Source organism: Ceratotherium simum, chromosome 13 (assembly GCF_057802395.1).
Source record: "Ceratotherium simum simum isolate JZ-2026a chromosome 13, ASM5780239v1, whole genome shotgun sequence".
Taxonomy (NCBI): Eukaryota; Metazoa; Chordata; class Mammalia; order Perissodactyla; family Rhinocerotidae; genus Ceratotherium; species Ceratotherium simum.
Window position 1 is genome coordinate 18,088,214 of NC_141912.1, and position 17,859 is coordinate 18,106,072.

Below are 17,859 nucleotides of genomic sequence, written 5' to 3' on the forward strand. Positions count from 1 at the left end.
GCACAATGGGAAAGAAAGCCTTTGTGGAACTAACCCAAGTGTCCATGGATGGATGAATGAATAAACAAAATGTGGTATAGTCATACAATAATGTTCAGCCTTGAAAAGGAAGGAAATTATGACACATGCTACAACATGAATGAACCTTGAAAACATGCTGAGTGAAATAAGCCAATCACAAAAGGACAAATACTGTATGGTTCTACTTATATGAGGTTCTTAGAGTAGTCAAATTCACTGAGACAGAAAGTAGAATGGTAGGCGCCAGGGTCTGTGGGGAAGGAGGAACGAGGAGTTATTGTTTAATGGATATAGAATTTCAGTTTGGGAAGATGAAAAGAGGTCTGGAGATGGATGGTGGTGATGGTTGCACAGCAATGTGAATGTACTTAATGCCATTGAACAGTACACTTAAAAATGGCTCAAATGATAAAAATTTTGTATTACATATGGTTTACCACAATAGGAAGAATGGAAGGAAGGAAGGAAGGGAGGAAGGGAAGAAGGGAGGAAGGGAGAAAGGAAGGAGGGAAGGAGGGAAGGAACGGAAGAAGGAGGGAAGGAGGATGGGAGGGTGGGAGGGAGGGAGGGAAGGAAGAAAGAAAGAAAGAAAGAAGAGAAAGAAGGAGAGAAAGCAAGCCAGGAGGTCGGCCTCTGTCCTCACAGATCTTTGAAGCATTGAAGCATCCTTGCTTCAATACTTGCAATGTCCGGGGATAAAAAAGTGTTTCCATGGCTGTATAAATTTCAGCTACTGGCAGGAATTGTCACATTAACACAGACCCAAACCTGGGTTCCACGAGGACATGAGCTTCCAGACAACAGAAGGCTTTCTGAGTGTCTGCCCTATGGGGAGACCCTGCTGTGTGGCCCCATGAAAGCCTAGTTCACCAGAAGTTAACTTGGGGTGAGGGGAGAGGGGAAGATTTCCTAGTAGCGCTTCTTGTAATACCTTGTTAGTGCTTGTAATCAACAAGGCTAGGATGAAAGAATTCTGGCTTCAGAACAGAAACATTGTGCTTTAAATTAAATCAGCTCCCTGCTGTGAGCCACTTACTCTCTTTCTTCCCCACAGCCAGGGAAACAATTCAGAGGTTTCTCTGCAGGGTTAGCAGCATGAGTGACCTTCAGTCTTTGCACTTAAAATCAATTCAAGATGATCACAGGGGCTTAAATAAAAGTCTCCATCCCATCCTCCCTGTCTCTCTTCCTCTTCCCAGTGTTTCCATCCCTCTTACCTCCCTCCCTCTTCTCATCTCTGTCTCTGTCTCTGGCTTTGTCTCTCTCTCTCACACACACACAGATACGCTCACATTTATTTCTCTTATGCGTGTGTGCGTAAAGGTTGCTAAACCCGCCTCCAAATGCGTCGCCCTTGCACCTGGCTCAGAACTGACAGCGAGATTTTTTTCACCTCCTCACTCTCCTCTCTCCTTTCTGGTGAACGGTAAACCAGATGGCCATTCCCCAGTCTCCCAGCATGAGTTTGACTGACAGGAGCCTTTGATAAACCACGGAAGAATAAAGTCACCTCCAGGTCAACGCGGGCTGCCTGGCCTTTAACATCCCACACAGACCACCATTATCTGCTGAATAGGAGACAAAGGAAATTAGCCCTGCTTCCCTATCATCCCCATTATTTCCAGGCTACTTTAAACAAGGAAGCAATGAGATGCCCTTCACTTTCCTCCAAAAGGTACAAATGTCAGCTGTTAAAAAATGCAAACAAGAGGCTTTCCTATGTTAATGGCTGGGTTTCTTTGTTAAAGCTGAGGAATGGGAAGTGCATTTTATTCACTGCCTTTGAGCAAAGACTTAACAAGCCTCTAAACAACTTCCTTAACTACCCATACCTCAGACCAGCTGATGAGTATCCTTAAGCCTTCAGGTTTCAGCTGGAAAGGAAAGACGGAAGTGAGGTTTCATTTCCACCTTTTAACAGCAGATAATCAAAAACCTGGAGAGATAAGTGAAAAGAGTTGCCTAAAACCGAAAAAGAAGAAAAAAGATCCCTCCTGCTTTTCCCAAAACAATTTTTTTTCCCAGAAACTAAATGTTTAAGTGTTAAGGGAGCTAAAAATGAGGCATGGGTACCATGGGCCACTCTAGATTTGACAGTCGAGGAGATTGTTGCTGATTATCTCCTGCTATGTTGCAAAGGGAGGTGTGTGTGTGTGTATACGTGTGTGTACTCTTGTTATTTGTTGTGTTAAAGAACAAAACTTCAACTGAGTAAATTTGAAAATTTAATTGGCTTTATTAAGCAATTCATGAATTGGGCAGCATCCCATCTAGCAAGTAGAGAGAGACTACAAGCAGAGGTGAAAAAGGGAAGGTTTTTATAGACAGAAGGAGGATGGGGTAAGGAAGTTATTAGCAAAAGGAAAGAAAGGATTGTTTTAGGCCAGGACATCTTCTTTTTGGGGGGAAAGGACTGGCAGGGATTTTATCATGCAGATGACCTCACTAGTGCTAATCAGGAAATTTCAGATTGACTGTGAAAAAGGTCACGTTCCTGCAATAGGTTGAAACTGTAATTAAGTCTTGGTTTGCTACCCTGGAGCAAATGACTCCATTTTGGGCCTGTTATTTCTTTTTTAACAGTTGCTATCGGTGAGTACCCCAGTTTTAGATGGAAAATTGAAATTATGGCAGAAAGGCTCATTATTGGGAAGGAATTTGTTTCACGATTCTGTAGTTTCTGAATATTAGGGACCAGAGTCAATTTTCTTTAGATGACAGCCTACACTTCTAAGAAGGCAATGCTTGCTAGTGTTATCATCCAGGCCGTAATACTTTAAAACTGTAGGTTCTACAAAACAGCCAGAGGATTGCAATAAAAGAGAAGGTATCAGAGAAATCATGACAATCCAGAAAAATTAATGACTCAATCAACAGACACTTTTAGGCATCAGAGTCAGGCATGGCAATAGGTCCCTTAAGAGATACTAATTTGGAGGCATAGTCCCCACAAGAAGTTTACAGTCTAGATAAGGAAACAGGAGTGAGACCAGATCTCATTCCTAAAGGACAGGTAAACCTACATAAGTGAAAACATGAGAGAAGTCCCTCCCAGAAAGAAACAAAGACCTGGAAAAGAAAGAACTAAGCGTTGAGGGGTTTCTTTGGAATGGGAAGTACTTTTATGAATGAGATTGAAAGAAAGTAAGAATCAAATTGTTGGTGGGTTACATTGTCTGGATAAGGAATTTATACTTCCTTCATATATTACTCAGCTAGGGCTGCCATAACAAAACACCACAGACTGGCTGGCTTAAACAACAGAAATTTATTTCTCACAGTTCTAGAAGCTGGAAGTTCAGGATGAAGATATTGGCAGGTTCAGTTTCTCTTGAGGACTCTCTTCATGGCCTGCAGAAGGCCAACTTCTCAGTGTGTCCTTACATGGCCTTTCTTCTGTGTGTGAACATCTCTGGTGTCTCTCTCTCTTCTTGCAAAGACACCAGTCGTCTTAGATTAGGACCTCACTCTTATGACCTCATTTAGCCTTTGTTACCTCCTTCAAGTCCCCATCTCCAAATACAGTTACATTGGGGGTTAAGACTTCAACATACGTAGTTGCAGGGGACAAAATTCAGTCAATTACACTTCATTAGTTAGCAATGAGAAGGCAAGGGAGTGATGGGACAGGGGGATCCACAGGATGAAAAGTTGCTTTAGAAGCACAAGTGGATTAGCGAAGAGAGGGGCTAACAAAGAGACAAATTAGGAGGCTATTGGAATAGGCAACAGGTAAAGTTGAAAGGGCTTGAACTTGATGTTGGCAGTAAAAAGAACTGGATGCAAAATAAAACATTAAGGGAAAATTAATACGACTTTATGACTGCTTAGATATGGTGAGCAAGAGAGAAGAAAGATGACTTAGGATTATTAATTCTGAGAGACTGGGGAAATGATTGAAATATGAAAAGGTTATGTAGGAGATACTGATACCACAAGACAGAGCAGAAAGGTCACAGGCGCTGCAGTCAGACATACTGTGTTAAAAACACAAACTTTGTCACGTTTTTGATGTGTGCTTTTAGCAATTTACTTAAACTTCCTGGGCCTCAATTTCCTATTGTATAAAGTTGGGGTGATATATCCAACCTCACTGAATGGTTTATGTTTTATGGATGAAAAGATATCACCTAATTTGACTATGAGATAGAAGTCAAAATTACTCTGACAGTAGAAGAACCTTAAGAACAATATATCATTCAAATTTCAGTGAGATTCTTTTAGGTAAAAGAACACAAAATAAATAAGACATAGAACAGCCATATAGATATTAAGAGTCACACTAACCATGAGGTCAACGTGGAAGCTGTGAGGTAGCTTTAATGACAAGAAAACAAGCCTGAGCTTGGGCTCTCTCCACAGGAATGCAGCACTTTAGAACCCTGAAGTAGTTCTCTGTGCTGGAAGGTAGCATACATGAAAAAAGTGAAAGAAACAAAACAGTTGGCTGAGGAGGAGAATGAATCATCTCACACAGACAAATGAAAGGTTATTGTTTGAGGAATAGTGTTCTATTCTCCATCTCCATAGAAGGTGAAAGAAGGGAAAAAGTGGACTCAAAGTAAAGTAGAAGAAATATAAATTATCTTTGAGGAAGAAATTCTGACAATGGGGTGGTTAAGCATATGTTACAGACTGAATTGTCTCCCCCCAAAAAATTCACATGTTGAAGCCCTAACCCCTCAGTACCTCAGAATGGGACTATATTTGGAGATAGGGTCTTTACAGAGGTGATTAAGTTAAATGAGGTCATTAGGCTGAGCCCTAATCCAATATGACCCGTGTACTTATAAAGAAAGGAGATTAGGACACACAAAGAGACACCAGGCATGCACATGCACAGAGAAAAGGTCACAACAAGAAGGCGGCCATCTACAAGCCAAGGAGAGAGGCTTTAGAAGAAACCAACCCTGCCAGTACCTTGATCTTGGACTTCTAGACTCCAGAACTGTGAGGAAATAAATTTCTGTGGTTTAAACCACCCAGACTTTGTTAGGTACTTTGCTACAGCAGCTGATGGGATTCAGGGCGTGCTACCCCAAAATATGGCATCTGGGCATATTGAATATTTTAAGGTGAAGGAGTTTTGAGAAAATGGAAGAAGCAGGAAGGTCACTCTGACCTTCCCCCCTTTTTCTCTCCTGAAATAGGTCATAAAACCCTCATGTGAGAGGTGCCTTCCTTATACCCAGAGGAAAGGAGCATCCTTATCTCCAGAGACATAGGGACACTGGAGAAGAATCCTAACACACAGGCTTTGCTCAGTTTCCCTCAGCTTACTACACTTACCTCATACCCTATCATATTCCTACACAACTGTCCACTCTTCATCAACTCTAGCATAATAATACATAGGTCTAACTATTTTGGGGGGTCTTTATTTCCTTATGAAGGCTCCTACGTCATATAAAATTTATATGAAATAAATTTAAATGTTTCTCTGTTGTTAATCTGTCTTTGTCAGTTTAGTATTCAGACCCAGCCAGGAACCCTGAAAGGGTCAAGGAAAACTTTTTATTCCCCTATAGTTTCTGGCATCTGAACGTAGGACACCGTAAGCTGGAGACACCTTGCTCTGTCTGGAAGCTGCAGTTAAGAGACCTTGGACCAGCGCCAGCCCCGTGGCCTAGTGGTTGAATTCTGCACACTCCTTTTCTGTGGCCTTGGTTTGCGGGTTTGGATCCCAGGCATGGACATACACCACTTATCAGCCATGCTGTGGCAGCTACTCACATACAAAATAGAGGAATATTGGCACAGTTGTTAGCTCAGGGCTAATCTTCCTCAGTTAAAAAAAAAAAAGAGAGAGAGAGAGACCTTGGACTTCTGATGACAGCCAGCAGAAGGTAAGAATTCTTACCACAACAGTTTCTCAGATCTCTGCCTGTGGGGACCAGTTAAGCAAAGGTGGTAAGAGTCTTTTCCTTCCAAAATTCAGATTAGCAGAAGAAAAATGTTTGTGTAAAAATGAATTCTTTGGATTATGACTCTGGTTAAAATTTGGTTTTGGGGTACCCATTGGTTATTGATCATTTTCCTCCCAGGAACAGCTATTGTTTGTCAAATGGTTTCCTGTTTGTCTCTCATTTTGTGTCCTTGGCTGTCCGGATGCACAAGTGTTGGTTCTTGTGTGTGCATTTGGCCAATTGTCAGATTGGAGACCCCCAAAATGTGACTAGACAGAAATGTGGGTTGCACCTCATTTGCAGTTAGTATGTATCCTACTGCCCATTGTCAGCTCTCAGGGTAGTTGTCTACGTTTTTATTTCTTTTGGCTATCTTTGAGGGTTGTTCTAGATCTTCAGAGGTTAGCATCTTTTGCACTGTCTTTGGGCATACCTCTTATGTCCCTGGTCAAGTATTGGTTTTGATTTCAAGTCACTTGATAGGTATACCTTTGGTTTAAATATTTGAAAAGATATTTTTACAGAAGCTCTATGGTCAGAAGTTGGCCAAATTGGAGGCTGATACTCAAAGCCTGATAAGAACTATTTTTCTAAGGCCATCTATCCTAAGCTAAAATGAAACTATGTACTCAGAGAAAGAAAACCTTCTGAAGCCTAAGTGGAACAATTTATTAAAACATTCCAAAGACACGCCGGTCTAAGTCTAGAACATAGGAATCTTTTGATTTCCATCTTAGTTGGAAATCTCCCTGATATAAAGAAGCAAGTTGAAAATAACCTAGTTGGATGGGCAGGTCAGCCCCTTGATATCATTCAGGCTGTGACCCAATTTTTTGAAGAATTATAAACAACTATCTTTGTCTTACAAATTGAGTCTTTACAAAACCAGAAATGTGGCTCAAGAAGCAATTCAAAGGCCACCTATTCTTTCTAATCCCCAAACCTCCCCATTCATCTCAAAATGCTTGCAGATATTATAAAAGATCAGGACATTGGAAATAGAACTATCCTGCACTTAAGAAAAAGAAGGAAAATTTACATAGTAATTAGATTAGACTTTTGATATTAATGTACCTGACACATGGCTACAATTTTAAAAGGAAAGCTATAATGTCTCTGTCTGCATCTGTCTATGTGTTTATGTACATTTGTCTATATGTACGTATATTATGTATATATGATATTTTTCTACCTCCAAATGGTATTACTAAATTAATTTATAAAATCCCTTAAAGGAATTCTATTCAAATTGGCTTAGATATAAATGAGCACTCACATAAATTAAGCATTCCTAAAACTCTCAGAAATATAGAAACTAACCCAAATGTTTTCTTAAGTTCACATGATCTGGGATAATCTTTGGTAAATAAAGCTGGTTTTAAAATTGTTGGTAAAATAAAAACAGGCACGTCTTCAGAGTTGTCAGCATTAAATATAATGCAGATATACAATATTTTTTCTATCTTGGTTTACTAGTCAATCAAGTTTATGTTTTCTCTACTCAATGTTTAAGATTATAAAACTATAAATCAAACCTAAGAACAAAAGGTACAATAAAAATGAATTGCCTGATGCAAGTCAAGCATGGTAGTAAAAGAAAATAAAATAAAGGAAGAACCATATGTTTAACTTTTTAGCTTCTTTGTTTTGGTGATATTTTGATACTTGCCTGCTTTGTCAACAAGAAAAATAACTTAAGATGATGGCTAGCTTTGTTTTTTGTCTCATGAAATTTTCATAAGCAATTCAAGTATAGTTGTTAAGAACAAGTGAATTAAACAGATGTAAGCAGGGTAAAAGTTTATACATGAACTTTTCAATAATAATTATGTTTTATAATATATCTACTTAAAAATAGTTTCAAAAATCTTTTTGATAACTTGAAATCTTAAAGCTATACAAAGTTAAGTTAAATTATGAGTACTCATTGAAAATATAGATTATTTCCAAATAAGATAAAATATTGAAACATTAATGGCTAAGCATAAGTTTATCTCCTTTTGGCATCTTGTTTTTATATGGTACAGAGAGACTAAATATATTTGGGTCAGTTAATAAACATGAGAAATTGTGCTACTTAAAAGACATATGCCTCTAGAAATTGTGAAATGATGTATTCACAAATTTGGTACAGAATGATAGTATGTGGCAGATAGTTCATAATTTCTTACTTTCTAGTTTTCACTGAAAAGAAAGATTACTAATGGTTAAAACTTCAATATATACAATGAAATGACAGAATAGTAAGGTTAAAAAAGAAACCATCTGTATGCAAAGAAAGTAAAATGTGTTTTTGCTAAGGGAAGGTATGAAGGTCATATTTAAGAGAAAAAGAGAGTATTTTTGTCCTAAAGTAGAATGACTGGTTGTTCCAGAATGAGAAAGAAAAAAAGTGTAGGGCAAAAACTGAATGGCTAAAAAAAAAATTATAGTCGGTTGTGGAAAAGAAATTTTATGTGTGGTTAAGCTGCTAAGATTGAATAGATTTATTTATAAGTTTTTTTTAAAAATGAACCTAAATATCAAAAATACAATAGTGCAAAGCTAGAACTTGGTTTTCTCTCTTTGCTTAAATGACAAACTTTTATTAGATTATTGGTCTGCTGTTAATAAGAAATTATAAAAAATAAAAGAATTTTCTTTACCTTTTAAGTAATTTTCCTGGGAAACCAAGATTTGTGTCTTAAAAATAATTTCCTATGCTTCATGTTGATTTTATCAGGTTTTTGGTTACTTAAGAAACCTAAATCTTCTCAAGATGAAAGAGCTAAGGTTTTTTTACAATCATGTAAACTTCTATATTTATCTTTAAAATGTTTTATTGTCACTTGATTAAATAGATAACTAAGTATTGTTTCCTAACTATCTGTGATCGTATTTATTCAAGAGCCTGAATCTTTTGACATTTTTGACAACTTCCCAAAATCAAATTCTATATAGAGTCTTTCTGACCTCAAACTAACTTCGAGATTTCCCAGAGATCTTCTGGAAAATCTCAAAGGATTTGCCTCTTACAATGTGAAAGAGAGATGGAAAACTAATTAGGTTTATTTGGTATGTTAAATCATGTAGGCAGCATTGTCAAATGAGAAGTGATGCTAAACCTTCTTAGGCTATATAGGTAGGATGTTTCAGAAATTGTATGAAGTTCATAGAAATTTGTCAACACCATCATTGTCCAATTACTATGTTAAAATGTTGTATGTCACAGAAATAACTAAATTTCCTTATCAAATGAACTCTCATCAGATTTTTAACCATGGTCATTTTTAAGTCATTTGTCATTCACAGATAGTTATTGATTTACTCTGATTTTCCTGTAAAAACATTTACAATCGGCTACAGGTGAGAATGCTCCATCATAGCATCACTTGAATAACTTTGAGACCATTCCACTGGACTGAATAAGAGTTTCTAGAATTAATGAAGAAGTTGATGGATTCATAAAACTGCTAACTCAAGATCAAGCAGAATAAAAATTAATTACATGAAACTGAATGAACTGGTGAGGATAATTATAAATTTTTTATGACTTTTTGTTTGAAACATTACTGTTTCTTTACTGGGCTTTTTTTTCCCCCCCAAATCTAAGGAAACCTTTTTCTCTTTTTTCTTAAGCTACTGTAACTTACAGCAATTTGGTAAAGTATGCCTTTGTGAACAAAGATGAAACAATTACTTTTTCTCCCTATCTGATCCTTACAGAATTCAGAAACACTTAGTGAGTATTCTTATTTTCAGAGCAATATAGTTATTTGCATAAGTTCCATAAAATCTGTTCTCTTTGTAACAGGACACAATTGCAAACATTGGTTATATTGCCAAGGCTTTGACTGGAATGTCATATTTGAGAATGATGTACGTAGAAGCAGATATGACCAGACAGCTTTAAGGAACTAAAGTTGACTCTGTGGAGGCAATGAAGCCCTCCGAACAAACCACCTTGTACCTTGTTTTCAGGGTTGCAGGCTTACCAGGTGAGTAAGGAAGGTCACTTCCTGGCAGGCCCAGGAACCTTAGGATTTTTGGGGACCTCAAGAGAGAGGAATTCACTTAAATCCATAGGTATTTTAGGCAAAGTTTGATGGCAAATCCTTGGCTTGGCTTCTTAACCTCAAGATGCTTTTAAAAGTCCAATCTGATAATCTTATGACAAGTTCCAGCAAAGCAGACTCAAAAAAGAGCCTATGTGGTCAATTGCTATTCTTGCTCCACTTATGTAAACATTCAGGCCAAGTTCAATGAGACTAGACTTATTTGGCAAACGAATTAGTCTCACTTAGATTATCTTTGATAGAAATGGAGGTGACTGTAGAGAGAAAAATTATGCTTCAGTAGAAAACTATAGCACACTCTTGTGGGTATTAAATTCTAGCCCTATTCATTGTCTTTAAGGTTTTGTTACCTATCTATACATTAGACTGGATTCTGAATTCTTCTAGTTTTCTCTAATAGCTAGCTACAACTCTCTGAATTAACATTTCCATTTTTTCTCCCACCCTTCTGACTAGGAATCACTAAAATTTAAAATTACCCTTGTTCCTGAGGCCCTGAAAGCTGAAGCTGTACAACTTGATAAAAACTTCAGAGAAATCACCACAACAGCTCATGTTGGGACTGCCTTCATACCTATTGCTGTGTGGGCCAGTCAGAAAGTTCACCTGAATACCTGATGACATCACCAGAGACTTCAAACTGCAGCCCAGGAAAATCTGTTAGCTTGCCACTGCCTGCCTTCACTCTTGAAGATGTTTTGAGCCCAACTTCTAGAAATCTCCCTGGCTGACTGTCCTCTGGCCTTAAAAACTGAGTTTATAGTTTGTTCTAACCATTAACCTTTGTTTTTCTTTTGTTTTCATGAAATTGCACAGGACTAAGCCACTTGTTCGATGGGTTATGGGGAAATCTACTCAGTTTCTGGACTGTGAGAGTTCTTGGGGAAGTTTCAGATGGGGGAATGATGCTTCCTCCTTCAGATAGATTCAGGATTTGCTACCTCAAAATATGACACCATGGCTTATTGAATGTTTTAAGTTGAAGAAGTTTTGAGAAAACATCAGAAGCAAGAAGGTCACTCAGACCATCTTCCTGCTCTTCTCCCCTGAAAAGGTCATAAAACCCTATGTGAGAGGTGTCATCTCTATACCTGGAGAAAAAGAGCATCCTCATCTCTGAAGACAAAGGGACACCAAGAAGAATCAGACCAAAGAGGCCTTGCTAAATTTCCTCCAGTTTACTACAATTACCCCATACTCCTTAATCTATCATATTCTTCTATGACGCCACTTTTCGTCAAACGTAACCTAAAAATACAGAGGTCTAATTGTTTCTTTGGGTCTTTATTTCCTCATGAAGGCTCCCATGTCATGTAAAACTTATATTAAATAGATTTGTATGCTTTTCTCCTGTTAATCTGTCTTTCTCAGCTTACTTTTCAGACCCAGCCAGGAACTCTAAGAGGGTCAAGAAAAACTTTTTCCTCCCCTACACAGCCTAGTAATATAGCACACATCACTCTTTATATATATATATAAAATTGAACCCAGTACTCAAGATGAGGTTGACCAGGTCAGCAAATTACTCAGTTTGTAGAATGTATTCCCAATGATATATATATTACAGCATAAATTGCTATGTAATACTGCATGTATTACTATAGCATCTCCCTGCTTTGTAATCTTTGAAAACAGATTGAACAAGGTTTGGAGAGAGATCTCCTCAAACCTTCAATTAACATTTTTATTTCATGACTACAGTTCTCACCAGTGTTGGTTCAGAAAGCTTTTCTCATCTCTGGTACTCAATGTGACTTTCGAATAATTTGAATTACACTCAGCACCACAGAAGCAAATAGTCTCCCTTTGCCATGGCTGGTTTTATTAAATCACAGTATCATAGAGCACAAAAGGGCCAAGAGAATACTGTTTAAATTTATTATGTAGCTTTATTGGGTCAATTCCAATAGTTTTGCAGTAATCCTTGGGCCCCTTGGGATTCAATGCAATTTTTAAGAGTGTGTGATTGTTTAATTTCTTATAGTAGAAACTTCAATTCTTTGTAATTAATTATGCAAAAACATAAGGAAAATTTATGGAAGTAAAGCATCTTGGTATTGCGTGGAAATTTAAAGAGTTACTAGTCAAATTCTAAATCCAAAACATGAACCTTCTACACAGCACGTCACCCACCTGCTAATTAAACACCTCCAGTGATCAGAAACTCATCTTCGGAATGCTGCCCCTATAGTCGCATTGAGCTGGAGTCTGTTTCTTTGTGCCTTTCACTGGCTGATAGCAGTTTATAGTGGTTATTATTTTAGTCTGCCCTGTGTGCCTCCTCACCCTACCCCTCACCTTGTCCCTGACCCAAACACACTGAGGCAAGGTCCTTTCCAAGTATTTTTCTGGCTAAACTGAGAGGAAAGAGCCTCCTTTTCTCTCTGGTTGCTAAGCTTGACGGACGGCAATTCAGAGCACCCTGCAGCAGTAGGAGAATATGATGTCTGTTCCAAAAGTAGGGACCGGAGTAAGAGAAAGAAAGAGAGAGAGAGAAAGAGAATATCCTAGTTCTAGTTCCCTCTACGGCCAACTCTGTTTCTGCCTTTCCCACAATTTGGTTATGTGAGTCAATAAGCCTTCTTGTTTACTTAACATATTTCAAGTTGTATGGCTGTCACATACAAATACAACAAACAGACTTGGTTGAGGAATAAGTCTAATTCATCCTCTTCAAAACAGCTCTTAAAAATGTTTGCAAGTCATCATTATAGAGATTATATTTTTATTGTCCAAACTGGTGTGCTTTTGAGAGTGAAATAGAACACAATTTGTTACAGTCATTCACACTTTGTTACAGTCACGGTTACAAATCCCCGTGCCACCCTGATAGGTATTCTTTGAACACTTGGCAATTTGTCAATGTCTCTCTTAGAATGTGGTAGCTAGAATTGAATCCAGTACTCAAGATGATTGACTAGGGCAGCAGATTACTTGGTTTGGAGAATATATTCCTATTGATACCACTGATGCAACCTCAAATTGAATCTTCCTCTAGCTCTGGTTCTTTCTCTTAAATAGCACTTTACATTGTGCCTGGCACGTGGTTGGTACCTAAAGGCCAATGAATAAATAACTCGTTTTGAGCCGGAAGTCAACTACAGTCATGTGTCACTCAACAATGGGGATACATTTTGAGAAATGCATCGTTAGGCAATTTCGCCATTGTGTGAACATCATAGAGTGTACTTCAACCTATATGGCAGAGCCTACTACACACTAGGCTATATGATACTAATCTTATGGGACCACTGTCATATATGTGGTCCGTGGTTGACCAAAATGTGGTTATCTGGCACATGACTGTATAATTCAATTAGCTTTTGAGGATTCAAATATGGAACCTCCTATTTTTCTATGTTAAATTTCATCTTGTTATCTTCAACTTACTGTATTAGTTTATATCTCACAATATCATTCTTTCCCCCAACTTCTGTTCTTCAATAATTTAATAAGCATATCATCTATGTGTCATTATTATTTATGTTGATATTAGCTAACACATAGTGCTTCCTTCATGCCAGTCTTTGTTCTAAGCATTTTAGGCATTTTTAACTCACTTAATATTCACAATAAAATTAATGGACGGATATTTTATAGATGAAGAAATTGAGGAACAAAAAGGTTAAGTAAATAGAGTTAATAAGTGGCAGAGCCAGGATTCAAAGCTAGAGAATCTGGCTCCAGAATCTGTGCTCTTCTGCACCTTTCTATTCTCAGCAGACTCATTGATTACTAAGATGTGGAACAAGACAGGGCAGAGGAGAGAGACCATGACTTCTCATTAGAGCACGAGTACATAGCAAGCACTCAACGTGCATGTTTTGTTCCAACAAGTACTACTTTACCTAACTGTATGATAATAAGTATATAAAAAGAGAATGTCATATGTCTTGATGGAGCCCAGATACACTCTTCTAGTTTAAGTGTTTTAAGTGCTTACAAAGCATCAATTTATTAATCCAGTCTAGAATTCTCTCTTGGACCAATGTCAAACTCAGTTTTTGTCCTGTAAAATCCATCTCTTTCTTGCTTGCTTGCTTTCTTGTTTTCTTCTTGCTTTCTTTCTTTCTCACTTTTCTTCCTCTCTCATTCTCTCTCTCTTTCTCTCTTTCCCTCCTTTCTTCCTTCTTTCTTTCCTTCCCTTCCTTCCTCCCTCCCTCCTTCCTTCCTTCCTTCTTTCCTTTCTTTTTTTACTCTCTCTCTTTCTGCATCTCTCCCTCTTTCTCTCCCCAACTCTCTCTTAAGGAGAATTGCATTTGCCTGACTTTAGTCTACTCTCCCCTGCTTCATATTTTCTTAAAGATCATAGCTTCCTTGGAAGTCTTCTCCTAACCCAAGGTTCTAATTTCCTTTGCCAGAGATTTAAATTTATTTACAGATGCTAGATATCTATAGTTTTCTCACCTGAAAAATTATAGCTATTAGCAAAATCTGCAAACTTCTATATTTTTATAATTATAAAAATTAAACTTTTATAATCTGCAAGTTCAACAGAGGCTTGCCAGACCAGCCAATGACCAGAACTAATTTTGAAAATATTTCTCCTTTTGGTGAACATAATTTCACTTTGACAAATTTGTATCTCAACCTGGCCATTGTAAGAACCAATCAAAACACAATGCAGTGATACTGGCCAACATGACTGGCACACAGAAAATGTAGAATGGTTGCAAGGTAAATTGTTTCAAAGATAGCAAGATAATTATTTGAATAACTCAAAATTTAAATGTAAGAAGCGAGAAACGAAGTGTACAAAACTCTGAGAAGTACCTGATGCTATGGTCATCCTAGAGCCAAGTCCTTTTGGAAGCAGAGACAGGCAAAGTCATATATGGAAGAGTAGCCTTGGAAATTAGCCTACACAAACACTGGTGCTCAAATTAATTTTAACAATCCTAAAAGAATTAAAGAAAGTCAAGATATAAATAAAAATACAAAACATCACTCCCGACTAGCCTGGCTATCAGAAGCCCAACAGCCTGCTGCCAGAAGGACAGAGCCAGTGACAAATATTGCCAACTGAGAGATGAGTTTTTTCACCTCTCTGCAAGACTGAATAGAAGGAATTTAATTTGCCTGCTTGGCTCTTATGCAATGCCAGGTAACCTCAGAATAAAGAGGGCTTTGAGGCAGAAAGCCAGACTTCCCAAACACATTGCTGCAATCATATCCTTCTCTTGTCAGATGCCTGCAGACACAGCGACCAACATGTCCCAGACTGCTTCTTCCTATCACTCGGATTCATAAGGCTCTGTCTCCCACAGAGAAGGATGGGAGATAGGAAGGCTCCAACTGCTCTCCCTGTGAAAACTCCATGGTGAAATTCCATCAGACAGAAGCCAGCTCTCTGCTGAGTGAATTGAGCCTTTTATCAGTCAGGTTTGTATACATTATAGAAAGAGCCAAAGAAGGGGTTACTGTACACCTCGTATATTTTTAGTTCCCCAGGATTAGTTGCTATTGGACTTAATGTGAGGGGAAGAGAAGAAAAAAATCAACTTTAGTCTTCTGTGTATTTTGGTGGCTTTTTAAAGTCTCCAAGATTTGCTGGACTTGTCTGCTTGCTTTTTGGATATACTACAGTGAATTTTGTAGCATAAAGAGCATGCTATCTATGTCGTGTTCCAGATTTGACCCCTATTTCATTTATTTTTCACACAATTTACTGATGGAAGCCAGAGTGTGTGAGTGTGTGTGAATACATGTATGCACACCAACTTTCACTGATATGATTTTGGCTTCAAGACTCATTCTGTTCACCAAAAGCACAATAAAATCATTTCACTTGGCAGAATCAGCTGAGAAATTTTTGCAATCCTCTTACTTTCTTCATTGACTTTAGTTATTGCTGAAGCAAGTCCCTGTGGGAAAATAAAAACAAAAGCAAGCAAACAAGTAAGATATGTGGATGTAAAGATAATATTGCTGTTACTAGATTTACCATAAAAGAACTTGACATTTTTGACTTGACCTTTTGTAGAGTTTTGCGACTAGAAATAATCCTTCTACTATTTTATTCACTGCCATAATTATTTTAAATGTCACTCTTACTCCTTCCCCTCCAACCTCCTTTCAATCATTCAATGTTTCAATCATTCAACAAGTATTTATTGAGCACCTATTATGTGGCAGGCATGTACTAGGTGCTGGGGATATGACAGTGAATAGGACAGGCATGGTTCCTGCCCTCCTAAACCAAGAGGATTTTCAATTAAAGAGATGATACAAAGATCATTGCCATAAAATCCCTCAAACTAAGTTGTAGACACTATAACTACGGAACAGTGCCACATCTCTGGGGACAGGAGAAGAGGTGAGTGGATAAATATCATCCAAATAAAGTAATCTACTCAGCAAAACATTTATAGAGGCGCTATCTATATTGCTCTCAAAGGCTGTGCATGGAAGAGGAAGTCTTTGCTTTCTTCTTTCATCCTCTGCTTGTTCTTCCCTAAGAGGAGGTGATATTAACAGATGAGTCTGATCCCAAACTTCAGGTTGGTTTATATTTACTCCTCAGCCACTTTGAATACTCTCTTCCAGTTTTTTATTTAATGCTGCTGAATCAATGAGCTTCACTAAGATCTACTTCTTTGGGACACATTTTGAGTGCACTAAAATGAATGTGCATCTCTTTTGACCTAGGTGGTTTCACGGATGTACAATCTGTTCAGTCGCACAGGACCCCAAGCTCAAAAGGGCCCTGGGCTTGGTTTAATGCTCTACTGTTGCTGTGTTGAAATTCTTGATACTTTTTGGACAACGGGCCCTACGTTGTTATTTCTACTACGGCCTGCAAATTACGTAGCCAGTTTCTTTAGAATTCGTGGACAATTGGCGGAAAGATTTGAATATGTGGGCTGGAGAGATTCTGCTGAGATGCTGATTCTAAGCCCTTACCCCGCTCCTAGATTTAATAGAGACCCAAGTTTTGGAGATTATGGCACTGGATAGTTAGTCATAGATGCTCAAGAAATAATTCATTAAGCAATTACTTTTCTAATATTTACGCAACAAAAATTTGCTGAGCAAAATCTTAAAGACGGACCAAGTAAAGCTTAAAGATTTAACTCATCAAGCATATTTGAGCTCTTTGGCAGTATTATTTTAAAGGAGCAATGGAGAAAGCCTTATATGTGATTATTAAATGATTTCTAACAATTCTTATGTAGAAGGCAATATATTAAATATTGAACTTGGAATCAGAAAACCTGGTTTCATAGGCAGGGTTTTTTCCTTGCTACTTATATGATCTTGTCTGAGCTACTTAAGCATTTGGGGCCTCTTTTATTCTTTCTATCTGTAAAACATGGATAATAATACATGTTTCTGGGTTGCTGAAAGAAATTAAATAGTGTTGGTTAAAGTGCCTCTCAGAGTCTGTGCCACGTAGTAGGCACATAATAAATCATTGTATTGGTTTGACATAATTATAGGCCTTTACTTAGAGATAGAAATAGAATTCCACTGCATGAATCCATCAAGAAAAAAATGAGTTATCATCAATATATTAGGGTTTAAAAGATTATAATTTCTCAAATAAAAATATTATAATTGTACTTATTTTTATCTCTCCTTTTTTTTTCTTCTCAACACTAGCCAATATTACTAGCGTTGACACTAGGATTCTTCTCTTTAAATAGCACGTATACTCTCTATACATCAGGGATATGAATTCTTCCAAAAATTTCACCCAGATTCCAGGAATTTTGTTTCTGTGGTGGGTGTATGTGAACAGTTATACACAATTAATCAGAATTTTCCAAGTAGACGTAAGTTAACTTAGCATCAGCAGTCCCCCAAAATCACTACTCTCACTCTGTCTAGAACTCAATCAGTCAAGAATCTGGGGTTTCATCTTGAGTTCTTTTTAG